The 17,532-nt window shown below is 37.4% G+C and overlaps 1 protein-coding gene across 14 annotated transcripts in view; it reads right to left on the bottom strand.

The window, feature by feature from the left end:
- Window positions 1-17,532, bottom strand: part of ANKRD6 (ankyrin repeat domain 6) — a 283,323-nt gene that overhangs the window by 261,815 nt on the left and 3,976 nt on the right. The window contains exon 2 of one of the 14 annotated variants that reach the window (XM_069065138.1): window positions 5,921-6,047. The exons of the other annotated variants lie outside the window; for them this stretch is intronic. The gene's annotated coding sequence lies outside the window, so the exon portion shown is untranslated. The remainder of the gene's footprint in view (window positions 1-5,920; window positions 6,048-17,532) is intronic. 14 annotated transcript variants of the gene reach the window in all.

The raw sequence follows: 17,532 nt of genomic DNA, 5'->3' as shown, positions 1-17,532 counted from the left end.
TGGGGAGAATGGGCTAACTCAGCACAGTTTCTGTACAATAATATTTGTATCCAGATAAGGACACCATATGAATCCTCCTCTCAGCTACTGCTGGCCTGAATCCCAAAGGTCATTCCTAGCTCTGCAGGGCACTTATGCTGAACTGGCCACAAAATCCACACAGTGAGATGCTGAGATGTGCATGGACTTGCTCTCTTGACTTTTTCAAACTCACAGATCAGTTTCCAATCCCTTCACCTAAAACAGAAAAGAACAGAGATACACAACTGAAGTCCATTTCCCAAGGCTGCATGGCCTTAGAAGGGAAAAGCAACAAAGTGTCTTCCCATACAGCATTTTCTCTGAAGGTAGAAAGATTCAAACCCAGAACAGAGCAACCAAGAGAAAAGAGCTAAGGCTCTGCTGGACTAGTACTTTTTAAATGCCTCTGCAGCCAAAAAGCATCTTATTTATCAGATGGAATTGGAAACAGTCACATACTGTGTCTGTGGATACTCCAATGTCTCTACAGGGCACTTCCATTATATGGTTATAATTTTCCTGGAAGCAGGCCTCCCTAAACTACTCCATGTGGAGAGACATTGGGACACTTTCTGTACACACTCACCATTACAATAAATTTCCATAAAAAAGTTTTTTGTTTTGTTTTTAACTTAAATAAGAAGGTTCAATTCTCCAGAAAATTCACTTATGGGGAACTGCTCATTCTTCAATAATGCTGGTAAAATGAGATTTTTCTTACTGGTATCACAAAGGCCTGTAATGGCTTTCAACTATAATCCACTTAGCAGCTAAGAGCTCAGAATAAATACTTGCAAATGGTTTACTTTAACACCTTATACATAGGTTTTTTTTCCTGAGGTGTGTAGTCATGCAGGTCACACCCTAACAGGCCTGCTACCAGGCAAACTAGCACTCAAATCTTACAGCATCAATTTCCCTTAAAAGCAAATTAGGTAAGTGATATGCTAGATCTGTGATTATGCAATGCATTCCACAAAATGGACTGCATTTTATGTAGCACATAAACTGATCAACATCAGCTTGAAGCAGATTTTAAGTTTAAGTATCTTCTGGTATCTTGCATGGTGCCAAGAAGACTTGCATATTCTTGTCCTTGGCTAAGCTTCCTTTGCCAGTTCCTTCTCTTAAGGTACAATCCTATTTCTTTTCTACATGGATGGATGATTTTTAAAAAGTCAAATAAGCTTCATTCTCTATTAAATATATCAATCTAAATGACGATTCAGTTTTTGTTTGCTCACAGTAATTATGATACATTTATTTCCTGTATAGAGATTTCACCTTCCTCAAATTGTAAATATGATATGACGTATTTTTTCATTCCCTGAACAGCCACAACTAAAGTATATGAATGGTAGTTTTCTTCCATGATATGTTAAATTATCATTGTATCTGTATCAATGAGAAAATAAAAGACATTGCTTCTTGAATGGGACAAAAGAGAAAAAGGAAACCCATTTTAAGTTAGGGGAGTAGAAATGAAGGTTTCAAAGACAGACTCAACTCTATATTGTACTATTGTCAAGTCTTTATATCTTTCCCCCACCCCCTTTATCATTTTGCCAACTGTGCCTTGCCAAGCCTCAGTCTTTGATCACTCCCACAATTTGCACTTACACACATGCTGCTGAATGAAGAGACAATCATGTAACTGTTCTGATTGGGTCCACTACAAATTTATGTTAAACAACTTGAACTGGGCCCTGACTGCTGTCAGGTAATCCACATCTACCTTCCTCATCAACTCACCAAATTAATTTAACAGAAGCTTCTCCAAACCTTTTCTTCCCTCCACAAGCTTCTCATGGCTCTCCCTCTACTAAATTAAAGTGTAAGCTCCTTGAGGGGAGGCATAGTATCTTGCCTGTTTTTCTATCCTCAGTGCTTTTAGCTTTTATAGGGCCTGGCACATATAGTAAATATTTATTGATGTTTATTGACTGACTAACTAGATACAACTAAGCTATCAAAGACATAAAACATGCTGCAAAAACTCATTTTACCTCCTCTGTATCCCATTCAGATTAAGTAACAAGTTAACTGATTGTACCCAAACATATCCTAGAAAATATACTCAAGAGAAATCAACCCAGCAATCTATGCAGAAAAAAACAAGTAGATGAAGAATTCATATGTCTTAGATTGCAGTGTACAAATTATTGAATTGGTCTTACAGTGTATATCTTACACAAGACCATGTAAATGGCCATGATCTAGTACTAGAAATGAAAAGGAGGAAAGTGAAGGTGATCTCCGGGGAAAATGCATTTTCAGTAAATCCAAGCTACTACCTCTCACAAAAGCACATTTTTTTGAACATCATATTTTCCTAATGATGCAATATGGCTAAAAACAATGAAAATGTTAATCTCAAAAGAATGAAAATTGTAGGTGAATCAAAAGAGAAATGGAAAACTATATGTTGAATGTAAGTAGTTAACAGCATGTTAACAATGATGACTTGAATACAGAACCTAATACCATGTATCATCATATCATGAAGATAGTCTTTGTTCTGAAAGGTTATACCAGGAAGCAAAAGTTCTGAGGAGTTCTTGCCATTGCTAGAAATGCTTCAAGTGTGGTCTGGTGATGGATTATATTGTCTATTGTCTAAGGAAAACAAGGGCAAATTTAACCAAGCGACTCCCCTACTCAAGCAACTCCAGCCTATTGACTCTAAGAGAAAATACAAACTTCTTTGTTTAGCTTTAAAAGTCCTGTACAATCTGGGCCCCAACTTATCTTTCCAACCTCACTGTACAGTACTCCCTCTCCTGCATTCTATAATCCAGACAAAATTACTTTCTCTCTATTCTTCCCACATGGCATTCTACCTCCTGACTCTATGCCTTTGTGGTGGCCAGCCCCCATTCCTAGAATGCATTTCCATTTTATCACCACCTCAGATGCTCTCTCTTCCTTTAGGATGCAGTTCAAACACCATGCTTTGCATGAAGCCTTTCCTTCCCCCACCAACTGCTATTGCTCCCCCCCCAAAATAACTACTTTGTATATATTTGTATTTTTTAATTTTATATTTTACTATGTATATTTTTACATTTACTTGTAGTTTCCCCCATAAGAATGTAAGCTCATGGCCCGTAGGGATTACTTCATTCTTTGTATTTGTATACACAATGCCTAGTACAGTGTCTGTCACACAGTAGGTGCTTCATAAGTGTTTATTGATTTATCACAATTTAAGGGTTAAACAATGAGGTGGAGAGTACAACTCTAAATTTTCCACTTTTCAAATGGGAAGACTGAGAGGGCAGATGACTTGCCCATAGTTATAAGGCTGGTAAGTATCTAGTGTGGGAATTAAACTCGGGTTTCCGGACTCTAATTCCAACACTCTTTCCATTATATGATGCTGCTTCTCGAGATCCTCTATGGATTTTAATGTAAATAGATGGGGGGAATAGAAGGAGAGAAGGGAAAAGAACAAGCATTTATTCAGTACCTACTATAGTCTAAGTCCTTTACAAATACCCCATTTGATTCTCACAGCAACCCTGTGAGGTAACAGTTAAGGAAACTAAGGCAAACAGACGTCATGACTTGCCCAGGGTCATGAAGTTAAGTGTTTGAGGCAGTTCCTGACTCCAGGCCCAGGGCTCTAACCTCTGCTTCACCTAGCTATTTTGAACCTGATAACACAAACACAAATTAAAAAGTTAGAAATGTAATTAAAGTGAGAAACAGAATTAGGGTTAGACATAGACTTAGAATTAGTATTAGAATAGGATGAGTAGGCATGGACAGGTTGTGATTAACATGGTGGGAAGAAATAGTCACTGATCTAGTGAAGTATCCAGAAGAAATAATAAATGAGCAATGACCACACCATCAGAGAAAAATATAAAATAATTTTGCTTTGTAATGCATTTTAATTATAAATTCACAGCAATATTGTCTTCCCAGTTATATTTTACTTACATTGATTTATAACTGAGTGGCAGTTTCTGCTTAGTGTAATAAATAGAGAGGGCTGCCTTAGCAAAATAAATTCCTTCATTGACCATGTCCAAAAAGAAATACATGTCAATCTGTGATCTGAACCCATAACCTCTCTCTCAGGAGGTGTGTAGCATGTTTCATTATGAGTCCTCTGGAATTACCTCACAGAGTTGTTGTAAGGATCAAAGAAGATAATGATAGAGAATAATAGTAACAATAAGTTATCAGATTTAACTGATGCCCAGAATCACCCTAATATAACAATGACCCTTAAAAATTAGGAACAAGGATGCCTAGGTGGCGCACTGAATAGAGCACTGGCCCTGAAGTCAGGAGGGCCCAGGTTAAAATCTGGCCTCAGACACTTAACACAACCAGCTGTGTGACCTTGGGCAAGTCACTTAACCCCAATTGCCCTGCCCTCCCCCCTCCAAAAAGCAAAAAAATAAAAATAAAATTAGGAACAAGATTTTAACAGATGTTGCCATAACAAATACTGATAATTACTGAATTAAGTATAATGAAAAGCTTTTGAAATAGAGAGATCTTCGGAAAGTCTTTTTCATAGCTACACACATCTTCAATGTCTCCTCATCTGTCTCAGTATGCTAGAGGTTACAGGTAAAGAGTCACTCCCTTTGCCATTGAAACAGTAATAAATGGTTGAAACATCAATAGGTCATGAACATAAATATTATTTTCTAAACAAATGATCAGTCTTAAGATAGGAAACCACACAGATCGGCTGAATCTTTATAGAGAAGTTCTTATTCACTTTTTTTTAGTATAACTTCAAATATGTTGCAACTAAGAGTTTGAAAAAATTAAAACTATCCAGGAATAGGATGGGGTATATTTCATCCCCATCCAGTCCATCTGTGACTAGAGTTGTCCTCAAAGATGCTTCAGCTAACCTACAGAAGATTTAAACTTACATACTTACATTCCAATATCTCAACTGAAAAAAGAAGTTATTTTATCCATCTGTGTAATATTATATAGAACATTAAATATAAAAGAATAACAATAACATTTTGTCCCATTAATGTTTTAACTCCATTGAAATAATAATAATAGGGGTGGCCAGGTAGCACAGCAAGTAAGAGCACCAGCTCCAGTGTTGAGAAGACCTGGAGATCGAATCCCGGGCTCAGACACTTAGCATCCACCCAGAAACACCTGGCCGTGTAACCTTGAGCAAGTTACTTAACCCCAATTGCTTTACAAAAAAAAGAAATAATAATAATAATTAATAACATCATCAGGAAAACTATGACCACAAGAAAATGATCTATTGGCATTTTCAAAAAATACCAAGTGTATCTCAGCAAAGAAAAGCAATTTATCCTTGATCCAGTTATTAGTGAATAAGCTGTTTGAAAACTACATAACATTTATACTGCCTTTACTGATTATTTCAAAGATTTTTACTCCATTCCACACTCATGGCTTATTTGTGTACTCCAAATATAGACATATTAATGTACTTCAAATGTATAAAATAGACACACATATAATAAGAACACGAAAGTATTTGATGTCCATAAGGAAAACTGTTCTCTACTTAAAACTTACCACCAATAGTGTCAAGAATAATCAATATAAAATAAGCCATTTTTTCAAGGAGTTAATTCAAGGTATTAAGAGAGAATTTAAACCCATCATAGTTTTAAACCTATCACCTGATGAAAATTCATTACTATCTCACCTAAAAATAACTAAATACGGCTTCAATTTAAAGAAGTCAAACCCAGAGCCAACAGGGAGGAGAAAAGGCAATGACTTGTCTCAGTTCTCCCCAAATCCCCTCTCCAACACCTTTAAATAATACCATAAAGCAATTTCTGAAATATCAGAACCCACCAAAGAATGGGGTGAAATAATTTTCCAGCCAAATAAAACTTAGAAGATCAATAGAAAAGGTCTATCACACCTGGGTGACAGCAGAGCACAGTCCAGTGCGGGCCATGCCAATGCAGACCAGGCCCCAGCAAACCAGGAGCAGTTCTTGGGAAACAATTGGGAGGTCAGTGGCAGCAGCTGCTTTCAGAGCTCTCAGCCTACAGATGGTAAGGGGATAAAACAACTGATCGGGAGGATGTTACAGGGGTTTCTTTGCTAGTACTGAGGCAAGACTCTGCTGTTTTGCCCATACTTAGATCCTGGTCACAGTCCTAGGTGGCAGTTTCAGGGTGAGGAGGAGCTTATGGTCACAGTGAAGCACGGAGCCTCATCAAAGTTCCAGGACAGAAAAAAATGCTTGTGGCCACTCTCAGACATGAGCACAGGCCAGGAGAGCCTCTTGAGAGTGGATCGCCAGCAGCTGTGGGAGTTTCCAGAATTATCAACCCATAAATGCCAAAGACAAAGTGAGAGGTCAGTGAACTTTGGGAAAAGGGAGTCTGGGAATGCAGTCCAGACTCTGCTCGCAGAGGGAGAAGCAGCTGAGGTGCCACGGCCATACCACTGCCGTGTGGCTTCTTCAGAGCTCCTGAACTGCGGATTGTAGGGGGACCAAGTGACCAATCTGAGGGGTAATTGCTCTTGCTTTTAACCTTCTTGAATCTGGATTGTGGTCTAGGGTGAAGGTCCTAGGGTGCATACAGTGTGCCAGAGTGTGTGGAGGCTTCAGAGAGGGCAGACAACGAATAGCTCTGGCAGCTGAGAAAACCCCAGCGATTTGGGACAAAAATTTCCTCTGTGGAAGCAGAGTTCTATTGCAGCAAAAAGCTCAAAATTCAAGTAATTGAGTGGCAAAATGAGCAAGCAAAGGAAGCAAAGCAAGCTGAGAAATCCACCTTTGTACCACTTTTCTGGGGACAAAAAGGATCAAAGCATGGAACAGGAGGAAGACAACGAAGTCAAAACTCCTGCACCAAAAGCTTCCAAGAAAAATATGAACTGATTACAGGCTATAGAGGAGCTTAAGAAGGATTTTGAAAACCAAATAAGAGAAGTGGAGGAAAAACTGGGAAATGAGAACGATGCAAGAAAATCAGGAAAAGAGCATCAACAACATGACTGAAGAAAATAACACCTTAAAAAAGAGACTAACTCAAATGGCAAAAGAGGCTCAAAAAGCCAATGAGGAGAAGAATGCCTTAAAAAGACCAATTTTCCAGATGGAAAAAGAATCCAAAAAGCTCACTGAAAAGAATCATTCCTTCAGAATTAAATTGGAGCAAATGGAAGCTAGTGACTTTATGAGAAATCAAGATAGTATTAAACAGATCTAAACAAATGAAAAAATAGAAGGCAATGTGAAATATCTCACTGGAAAAACCACTGACCTGGAAAATAGATCCAGGGGAGATAAAATTTAATTTAAAAAAAACTACACTTTTCCTTAGATCATATCACCTTAGAAGAACTTAAAACTTACAGATACCTAGAAGTATCTCTGAAAATAGTTGCACAAAACCCCTGAAGCTTGAGACAGTGTCCCCCTCCACCCTGGAAGCAGAGCCCTACTTTAACAAAGAGTCAAAAGTCAAAAAGTAGACTGCAAAAATGAGGAGACAACAGAAAAATATTCTGATCACAGAAAGTTACTATGGTAACAAGGTAGATCAAAACAGAAATGCAGAAAAAGATAAGAAATTCAAAGCTCCAAAATCCAAAGGCTCCAAGAAAACTATGAATTAATCTCAAGCTATGGAAGAGCTCAAAAAGGATTTTGAAAATCAAGTAAGAGAGGTAGAAGAAAAATTGGGAAGAGAAATGAGAGTGATGAGAAAAAATCATGATCAATTAATCAACAGCTTAGTAAATCACACACACACACACACACACACACACGAAGAAAATACCATCTTACAAAACAGAATAGGTCAATTGGTAAAAGAGGTACAGGCAAATGGTAAAAGAGATACAAAAAGCCAATGAGGAGAAAAATGCCTTAAAAAAACAAATTGGCCCAATGGAAAAAGAGGCACAAAAATTCACTGAAGAAAAAAAAAACTCATTAAAACATAGATTTGGCCAAATAGAAAAGGAGGTACAAAAGCTCACTGAAGAAAATATTTTTTTAAAAATTAGAATTGAGGGGCAACTAGGTGGTACAGTAAATAGAGCACTGGCCCTGGCGTCAGGAGAACCTGAGTTCAAATCTGGCCTCAGACACTTGACACACTTACTAGTCATTTGACTTTGGGCAAGTCACTTAACCCCAATTGCCCTCCAAAAAGAAAAAAGAAAGAAAAGAAAAATTAGAATTGAGCAAATGGAAGCTAATGACTTTATGAGAAATCAAGAAATAGTAAAACAAAACCAAAAGAATGGAAAAAAAATAGAAGACAATGTAAAATATCTCATTGGAAAAACAACTGAGCCAAGATGGTGGAGTAAAAGCAGGAATTTGCTTGAGCTCACACCCCAACCACCTCCAATACCTATAAAAAATGACTCTAAACAAATTTTAGAGCTACAGAACCTGCAAAATGACAGAGTGAAACAAATCTCCCACTGAATGAAGCCTGGCAGGCTGACAGGAAAGGTCTATCGCACCAGGCTGGGAACAGAGCACAGTCCCTGTAGGTCACTCTGGCACAAACTGACCTGAGCAGACTTGAGGGGACTTAATCACTGGCAGCTGTGGTGGTGTCCAGACTTCTCAACCCATACATGCCAAAGAGTAAGCAAAAGGTCAGTGGGGAAACTCTGTTGGACCTGGGTGAGAGAAGAGCCAGGTCCGGCCTCCGCCTCCATGGTAGCAGAGGTGGCACCACCCAAGCTCCAAGCCCACAGATAATTGGGGGACCAAGAAGCTGATCAGAGAGTAAATCCAGGAATCTCTTTGCTGGAGCTGAGGCAGAATTCTCTTGCTTTACCCTACTTAGATCTGGGTCACAGTCTTGGATGGTGGTCCTAGGGTGAGGTACGCTAGCATGGTAGAGCTTGTGGTGGCTGTGAAAAGGGCATCCTCCTCACAGTTCTGAGGCAGGTGCCCAGAAGAAGCTCTGACAACAGCTGTGCAAAACCCCAAAAATTTGGAACACAGCACTTTCCACTATGGAAGCAGAGTTCTACCATGGCAAAGAACTCAAAAGTCAAGTAATTTGGCAAAATGAACAAACAGAGGAAGGGGAAAACAACTGACCTAGATCTAGGAGAGATAATTTTAAAAGTATTGAACTACCTGAAAATCACAATCAAAAAAAGAGCCTAAACATCATCTTTAAGAAATTATCAAGGAAAACTGCCCTGATATTCTAGAATCAGAGGGTAAAATAGAAATTTAAAGTATCCATCAATCATCTCCTGAAAGAGATCCTAAAATGAAAACTGCCAGGAATATTATAGTCAAATTCCACAGTTCCCGCGTCAAGGAGAAATACTGCAAGCAGTCAGAAAAAAAGCAATCAAGTATCATGTAACTATAGACAGGATAACATAAGATTTAGCAGTTTTTACATTAATGGGTTGGAGGTTTAGAACATGATATTCTGGAGGACAAAGAAGTCAGAGTTACAACCAAGAATCACTTACCCAGAAAAACTGAGTAAAATCCTTCAGGATAAAAAATGGATATTCAGTGAAATAGAGGACTTTCAGTAATTCTTGATGAAAAGAACAGAGCTGAATAGAAAATGTGACTTTCAAATACAAGACTCAAGAGAAACATAAAAAGGTAAATAGGAAAGGGACTCATAAGGAACTTAATCAGGTTAAACTGTTTACATTCCTTCATGGGAAGATGATACTTGTAACTCATAAGAACTTTCTAATTGTTAAGACAGTTAGAAGGAGTATATATAGACAGAGGGCACAGGTGTGAGTTGAATATGAAGGGATGATATCTAAAGAACTAAAATTAAGGAGTGAGAGAAGAATATACTGGAAGAAAGGGAAAGGGAGAGGTAGAATGGGGGTAAATTATTTTATATAAAAGGGGCAAGAAAAAGTTTTTACAGTAGACTGGAGGGAAGAGGGGAGGAGGAGTGAGTGAACCTTACTCTTCTCAGAAATGACTCAAAGAGGGAATAACATACAGGAAACTGGGTATAGAAATCTATCTTACCCTACAGGAAAGGAGGAGGGAAAGGGGATAAGAGAAGGTGTGGTGGTGATAGAAGGGAGGGCATATTGGGGGAGAGGGTAGTCATAAGCAAAACACTTTTGAGGAGGGAGAGGGCGAAAAGAGTGAGATAGAATAAACAGGGGCAGGAATAGGATGAAAGGAAATACAGTTAACAATAGTAACTGTGAAAAAAATCTTGAAGCAAGTTTCTCTGATAAAGGTCTCATTTCTCAACTATATAGAGAACAGCCAAATTTATAAAAATAAAGCCATTCCCCAATTGATAAGTGATCAAAAGATATGAACAGTTTTCAGATGAAGTAATGAAAGCTATCTATAACCATATGAAAAAATGTTCTTTTTCACTACTGATTGGAGAAATGCAAATTAAAACTATTCTGAGGTACTACCTCATACCTATCAGATTAGCTAACAGAAAAGGAAAATGACAGATGTTTGAGGAGATGTAAGAAAAATGAGACAATAATGCACTGTTGGTGGAGTTGTGAACTGATTCTACTATTCTGTAGAGCAATGTGGAACTATGTCCAAAGGGCTATAAAACCATGCATACCCTTTGACCAGCATCACTACTACTAGGTATATATCCCAAAAAAGATTTTAAAAAACTAAAAGGAAAAGCACCTATATGTGCAAAAATATTTATAGGAGCTCTTTTCTAGTGGAAAAGAATTGGAAATTTAGGGGATGCCCATCATTGGGGAATGACTGAATAAATTGTGGTATGTGATTATGATAGAATACTATTGTACTATAAAAAAGATGGGCAGAATGTTCTCAGAAAAACCTGGGAAGACTTACTTAAGCTGATGCAAAATGAAATGTACTGTGTACAAAGTAAAAGCAATTTTGTAAGATGATCAGCTGTGAATGACTTAGCTATTTTCAGCAATACAATGATCCAAAACAATTCTAAAAGACTCATGATGAAAAATGCCATCTTTCCCCAGAGAAAGAACTGATCGTGTCTGAATACAAATTGAAGCATACTTTTTCTTAAAAAAATGTCTTTATTTTTCTTGAGGTTGTTTTTTTTGGGTGGGGGGTTGGTCTATGTTCTCTTTCAAAACATGACTAATATGGAAATGTTTTGCATGACAATACATATATAATCTACATCAAAATTGCTTGTCTTCTCAATGGGGGGGAGGAAGGGAGAGAATTTGGAACTCAAAAGTTTTAAAAACAAATGTTAAAAGTTGTTTTTATGTGTTAACTTGGGAAAAATAAAATACTAAATAAAAAAAGAAAAATCTTAAAAAAAAAAGTCAGACCAAAACATCTTCTTAACCATCCAATTTACAAAGATGAGATCAAACTATATTGCTCCACTGAAAAATACATTAAAAATAGGCATTTTATGGAATGATATCCACCAGTATTATCAAAGTGTGATTTTGACTTGATAAATGTAAACTTCTCAATGTACATTAAAGAGAGACTGAAAGTTTCAAGCTTGAATCTAGAACCTCTAAAACAATGGATGAATGTGATACCTATAAATACCCTGGTTGCCCCCAGGAAAGAGGCACTGAGGATAAAGTTATCAAACATGAGACTGAGGCTGAATAGATTGAGATTTACCAACCATCCTGAAATCAGATCTGGGAAGGACATATTGAAAACAACTAAGACCTAAGCAATACTAGTTTTCGTGTAAATTTTCAGAACAATAAAACAGACTATAACAAGTTTGGAAAGCAATCTCACAAAAACCCAAAATAATATTAAAGAAATACAGGTTACATCGACCTAAGGTTTCTATAGAAAGACTAATACTTTCTCATCAAAAAAGGAAGAAGAGGACTGATAGACATTCTTAGAGCATCATGAGGTCAAAAACCTTCAGAAATACTTTTGGAAAAATCAGACATCACTTCATTAAGAAATCATAAAGCCTGGTAACAGATACAAACCAGCAGATCTGCTAAATGAAACCAAAAGAGGTTTAGTTCTAGAGGAAGGTTATGAAATGGCTAAGATCCAAGAACAGAATCAAAAGGCCTTCCACGGGTTATATCCGCATGCCCTCAGCCAACAATATGTCAGCAAAGTAACATCAAACAAAAGGCCGAGTCATGTGGATTAGTTTGTGGAAATAGGGGTTTATGATGGCAATTCAGGACCAGGTCAAAGCCACAGAAATGATGGAAGGGTTACCTTTAAAGAGCCCAGACCCAGTGATTAGAGTACACTAATACAAGGAAAAGGTAGAAATCATGTAACACTCCACTATAGACTGTAAATATTTAGTACCTAACAATAAAATATTGTACCAGACATGATGTGGTGGCTAGCATTAAACATGAGAAGTTTACTCTCTTTCATGGACTAAAAGATGACAAATCTTCATAATACAAACACAAATCTCAAAATATCCTAGAGAATTAAAATGACAACATGTACTTGAACTAAACCATCATCACAGATTAAACTAGTACCCACCATTACCAGGGTATAATATGAATCCATGAACACTTAAGAAGAATGCACTTAATAGATGGTGCTATGTCAAATAATCAGCCTCCAAGCTACAGGAAAGGAACTATTCTAAAAATATAGAGACATTGGAGAAGAGCTCAAAATCACATGGGAACAAGATGGGGTATATGTATATATGTATATGTGTGTGTACACACACATTTACATACATAGAGATAGAAATTCCTGCTGTTCTCTCTGATAATGGAAATTGTACTTGGGATGCTTTCAGTGAGCCTACAAAAGATGTGCTTATATCCTAATACTTTTATTCAAAATAAAAAAATTGATATTTTATCCCGCTAATGCTAATCCATAGAACATTAAATATTTTAAAAAATCATAGCACCTCCAAAAAAGCAAAAAAAAAATCATAGTAGGATAGTGACTCATTCCAGAATCATTTTCTATTTAAACCCACTCAAAAAGGACGAGAAAAAATTAGATGATGACCTTAGAAAAACATGGCTAGGCCTACATGAAATTATGAAGAACAAAATAAGCAGAACCAAGAGAACATTGTATACAGTAAAAGCAATGTTGTTTCAAAATTGACTTTAAGCAAATAAGGCATTTTGTCTATTATAAACACCCAAATTTACTGTAAAGGACATATAAAGATGGTATCTGCATCCAGAGAAAAAACCGATAAATAGAAGTATGTATAGAATAATTTTAGATATATACATACATATACATATGTGTACATACATATACACATATGTGTGTGAGTGTGTGTATATATAAAATATACATACATATACACACACATACACACACCGATCTGTGTCTAATGGTAGCCATCTCTAGGGCAGAGCAGGAAGAGGAGGGGAAAAAAAGAAATTTACATGATCACTTCATTATATATTTAAAAGGAATAGCAAGTTATACCTAATAGATTTACAGTTTCATATGCAATCCTATTTTTTATTATACTGTGTAATAAAAATGCTTGGTTCATTTCTTAAATTAAAAATATTAAAAAGAATGTCATTTATACGGTGCTTTAAGGTTCACAAAGCACTTCCCAGGTATCTCATGTCATCTTCATAATAATATTATGAGTCAAATGCTACAGATATCTATTTTTTTACAGTTGAAGAATCTGACATTCAGGGAAACTAAGTGATCTGCCCACAGCTAGAAAGATTATGAGGCAGAATTAAAACTCAGATAGTCCTACATTCAAGTATAGTACTCTCTATGCTTTGTTGTCATAAAGTGATGTATCTTGAGATTCAGGTATTCTCCAAATGACTTCAGCATACATCAGAATCTGTACATACTCCATTTAGATTTTAACAAATATTGTTAAATGGATGGCCAAACTTGGTTAATATCTCTTTTAAAAGTAAGGACAACTAAATGTCACCCGTATCATTTTAATAAGAAATGTTATGGTTTTTAGTGGGGGGTTTTTTTTGCATTCTGAAATCTTAATATTTTTTTAAAAATTAAATTTTGTTTTATTTTCAAATCCAATCAGGCAGGCTACTTTTTAAAAAGATAATAAAAATCCTAACCAAAGATAAGATTTTGAACTCCTATCCATAATAAAAGCAGGACAATGTGCAAAACACAATGGACAATATATTGATTACTGAACAGAAGAAAGCTCAATAAGTAGGAGGTGAGCAGAGCAAGAGGAAAAACAAATAAGCAAATGAGAAGATTGAAAAAAACCTTTTTTTTCCCCACATACACATATGTAGTAAATGTTGTAACCCCATGAAACATGTAGGATTGTGAGCTAAGTTGTTCTCAGGACTTCTGTGGAAACATGCTCACCTCTGAAGGACCTGTCAGTTTGGAATGATGTAATAAAATTTAGGAGATCCCCTAGTTCCTCATCCTGTGATGGATGAAGGAGGAAGAGACAGGTAAGGCTGGCCAATAATATGTGATAAGTGGTTCAGTAAGTGGCTTTTAAAAAAGGGGTCACTCTGCTTTCTCTGTCTCTATCTCTCCCTCTTTACCTCCCTCTCTTCCTCCTTCCCTTCCTTTTTTCGTCCCTTCTCTCTTTCTCTTATTTTGATTCTCCAGGTAGTGTCACATAACTCTACCACTTCCTGTGAGGGATGGCAGCAGGGTGACTACTCCCACATGGCATACAGAGCTGGTGCTTAGCTAGGTGAGTCTGAGCCTGAGCCTCTCTGGTTGCCTCTTCTGCTTTGTGTTTCTTTGCCCAATCATATGTGACCAGACAGATAGTTATCAGACATTGTTCCTGGTAAGTCTTGGAGACAGAGTCCTCAGTACAATGCAGTATGAAGTCTCTTTGAATTTACTATACTTTGATGACCACTGACAAGAGGAAAAGTCCAAACCATGGCCTGGCTTGCCAAAAGACATGGACCTGGACAGAACTGTTTGCACAGTGTAGAATTAAGTGTGTTAAGCACTTCTTTCTATGTTATCTTTAGAGGAAATAAAGAGCTGTTCTTTATCTGATGAATGTTATGTATTGAATATCTTTTAGATTGCCCCTGCAATCCCCTTTAGGAGACCCTAGATGTAAGCAAATATAACTAAGCTTTAAATAATTTTCCTCAGAGCTCCAGGGTCAGGGTATAAGAGTCAGAAACAATAAGACAAGAGTCTGACTCCTCTCTGGAGGCCAGTCTTCCTCAGATTTGAACCTGGTTCATGTGCATACTTAATGGGGGTCCTTAATGGAGAAGGAGTAGGTAAGCATTTCCTTCTATCCTATTTAGTGGTAATAATTACAAATATAAAATATAATTGCTACAAATATATAATTCAAATATAAAATGAAATCTCTGTCTTCTATCTCCTCTCCCCATAAACCATCACTTCTTACCTAAACTATTGGTTACCTAAACTTACTGGTCTCTCTGTTTCTAGTCTGACCCTCTTCCAATTTCCTCTGTGCCATTGCCAAAATGAGCTTCCAAAAGTACCAATCTGACCATGTCTCTCCTTTGCTCAAAGACCTTTCACAGTTCCTCTTTCCCTCTGGGATGAAATATAAACTTCCCAGATCCCTTTAAAGCTTTCCACAAATTAGTTCAAACCAGTTTTCAAAGTTTATCTTGCACTATTCTCCTTTGTTCTCCTGTCAAATTGGAGTAACTGTTCCTTGGACTTGCCCTCAAGGAGCCCGCGGGCCTACCAGCAGAGATAACGTTTTCATAAATAAATATATAGACAATGAATAAAGGATAAATTTTGTGGAGAGATCTGGAAAGGCTTCATTAAAAGGTGTCACTTGAGCAGAATTTTGAAGGAAATGCATGATACTGAGAAATAGAATATGGAAGTACATTCCTGGAATGAATAAAGCCAGTACAAAGGTTCAGAGATTATGTGTAAGGAACAGCAAGGAGTCTAGACCATAGAGGGTAATAAATGAGAACGAACTTGTTTGGAGCCCCTGACAATTATAATCATTACCCTGGATCTTGCTCATCCAGAGACCACCAAGATCTTCTCTTTCCAAAGACATGCCCTAAGCACCAAGAATCTTATGGTGCAAATGAACTCTCCCATATGAGTTCTTTGAGAGCAGGAACTGACTAAAATAGAATACAAGTAGGAAATCTACTTCTAGTACCAGTACACAGCACAGTGCTTAAAACACAGTAAGCACTTAAATTCTTTCTCATTTCAATAAGTTTAGAAAGATGGGTTAGGGTCATGTTGTAATGGGCTTTCAAAGCTAAAAAGAGTTTATATTTGATCCTGGAAGTAGTGGAGAGCTATTAAAGGTTATTACCTATGAGAAACAGCATGGTGTGAGGGTTATGGGATTTAAAGATCTTCCATGCCCCATTGGACTTGCTGACGTAGCAGGAAGGGGCGGAGCAAGAGGAAGTGGAAGCCAAACTAGAGTTCCTGCGGTGGCTGGCGGTGGTGGCGACGGCGGCAGTAGCAGCAGAGGCAGTGGCAGCGTGAAGCCCTTTTTGAGTTAGCCAGAATTTCTGCTAAGGACTCCTGCTGAGGACTGCCAAGGGCCGGAGCTGCTGGGAGCGCGGTTCCCTGACGCTGGGTGGTTGCTGTGAGTGGGGAGAGGAGGACCTTTGCCTGAGGTAGCCTGTTCTGTTTCAAAGGCTTGAAAATGTGGGTGCTTTCTACTTTATCTACCTGTGCCAATGTCATAACTACTCTGATGGCTTTCACTTTCTGGTTTTGGGACTCAGTCTTTTGGTATCTTAATAAATTTTCCAGCTTATTCCCCCATATGGCAAGCATGATGTATTTTGTGATGGATAATTATATCAGCATATTTGTAATCTCCATAGGCATTGTGAATGTGGCATTGCTGATACACATGGCCAGGATTTGTAATTTAGGAAAACCACTTTGGTAGGAATGTGAAAGATGAGGAAGAACTTCAGAAAAGGAAGAGTAATTAGAAGGCCATTGCAGTAGTTCACTTAAGAGGTGATTAGGAACTTAAGGTGATGGGTGAATGGGTGTGTGTGTGTGAGAGAGAGAGAGAGAGAGAGACAGACAGACAGACAGAAATACATACAGAGACAGGTGGGAAGGGACAGATGTGAGAAATATTATGGAGGTAGAAATGCCAATATTTGGCACCCAACTGGATATGTACAATTAGGAAGAGTGAGGATTCAAAGGTAATGCCAACGTTACAAATCAGTGTGACTGGATCCTCAATTTAAAAAAATAAGGAAGTACCTACAGGGATAAGTTTTGGGGAAAAGATAACAAGAACAATTTTGGTTATGTTGAGTTTGAGATACCAAAAAGAAAAAGTATAACTAACTTTTAGAATGGAGAAAAGGCCCTATAAGGATTACTTATCATTCTCTCCAAGCTTCCTGTAAAAAAACAAATAAATACAAAATATCAAGAAAGCTGGGGAAAAAAAAGAAAACAAAACTATGCAGATCAAATTAGGATCAAATATAAACAACAGAAAAGGTTGTTAACAACCGTTTACCACAACAGACATTAAAACCACTCAGGAGATGTGTCTGCCCTAACATTCAACATAATAAGTCATCTACACCACTGTTCCAGTGGGTACAATATCTCAC

Source organism: Petaurus breviceps, unplaced genomic scaffold, assembly GCF_028583685.1.
Source record: "Petaurus breviceps papuanus isolate PSGF00001 unplaced genomic scaffold, PetGlider_PUasm1.0 90667, whole genome shotgun sequence".
In the NCBI taxonomy this organism is placed as follows: Eukaryota; Metazoa; Chordata; class Mammalia; order Diprotodontia; family Petauridae; genus Petaurus; species Petaurus breviceps.
Note: the sequence above shows the minus strand (reverse complement) of the source record. Positions and strands in the feature narration are given on the sequence as shown.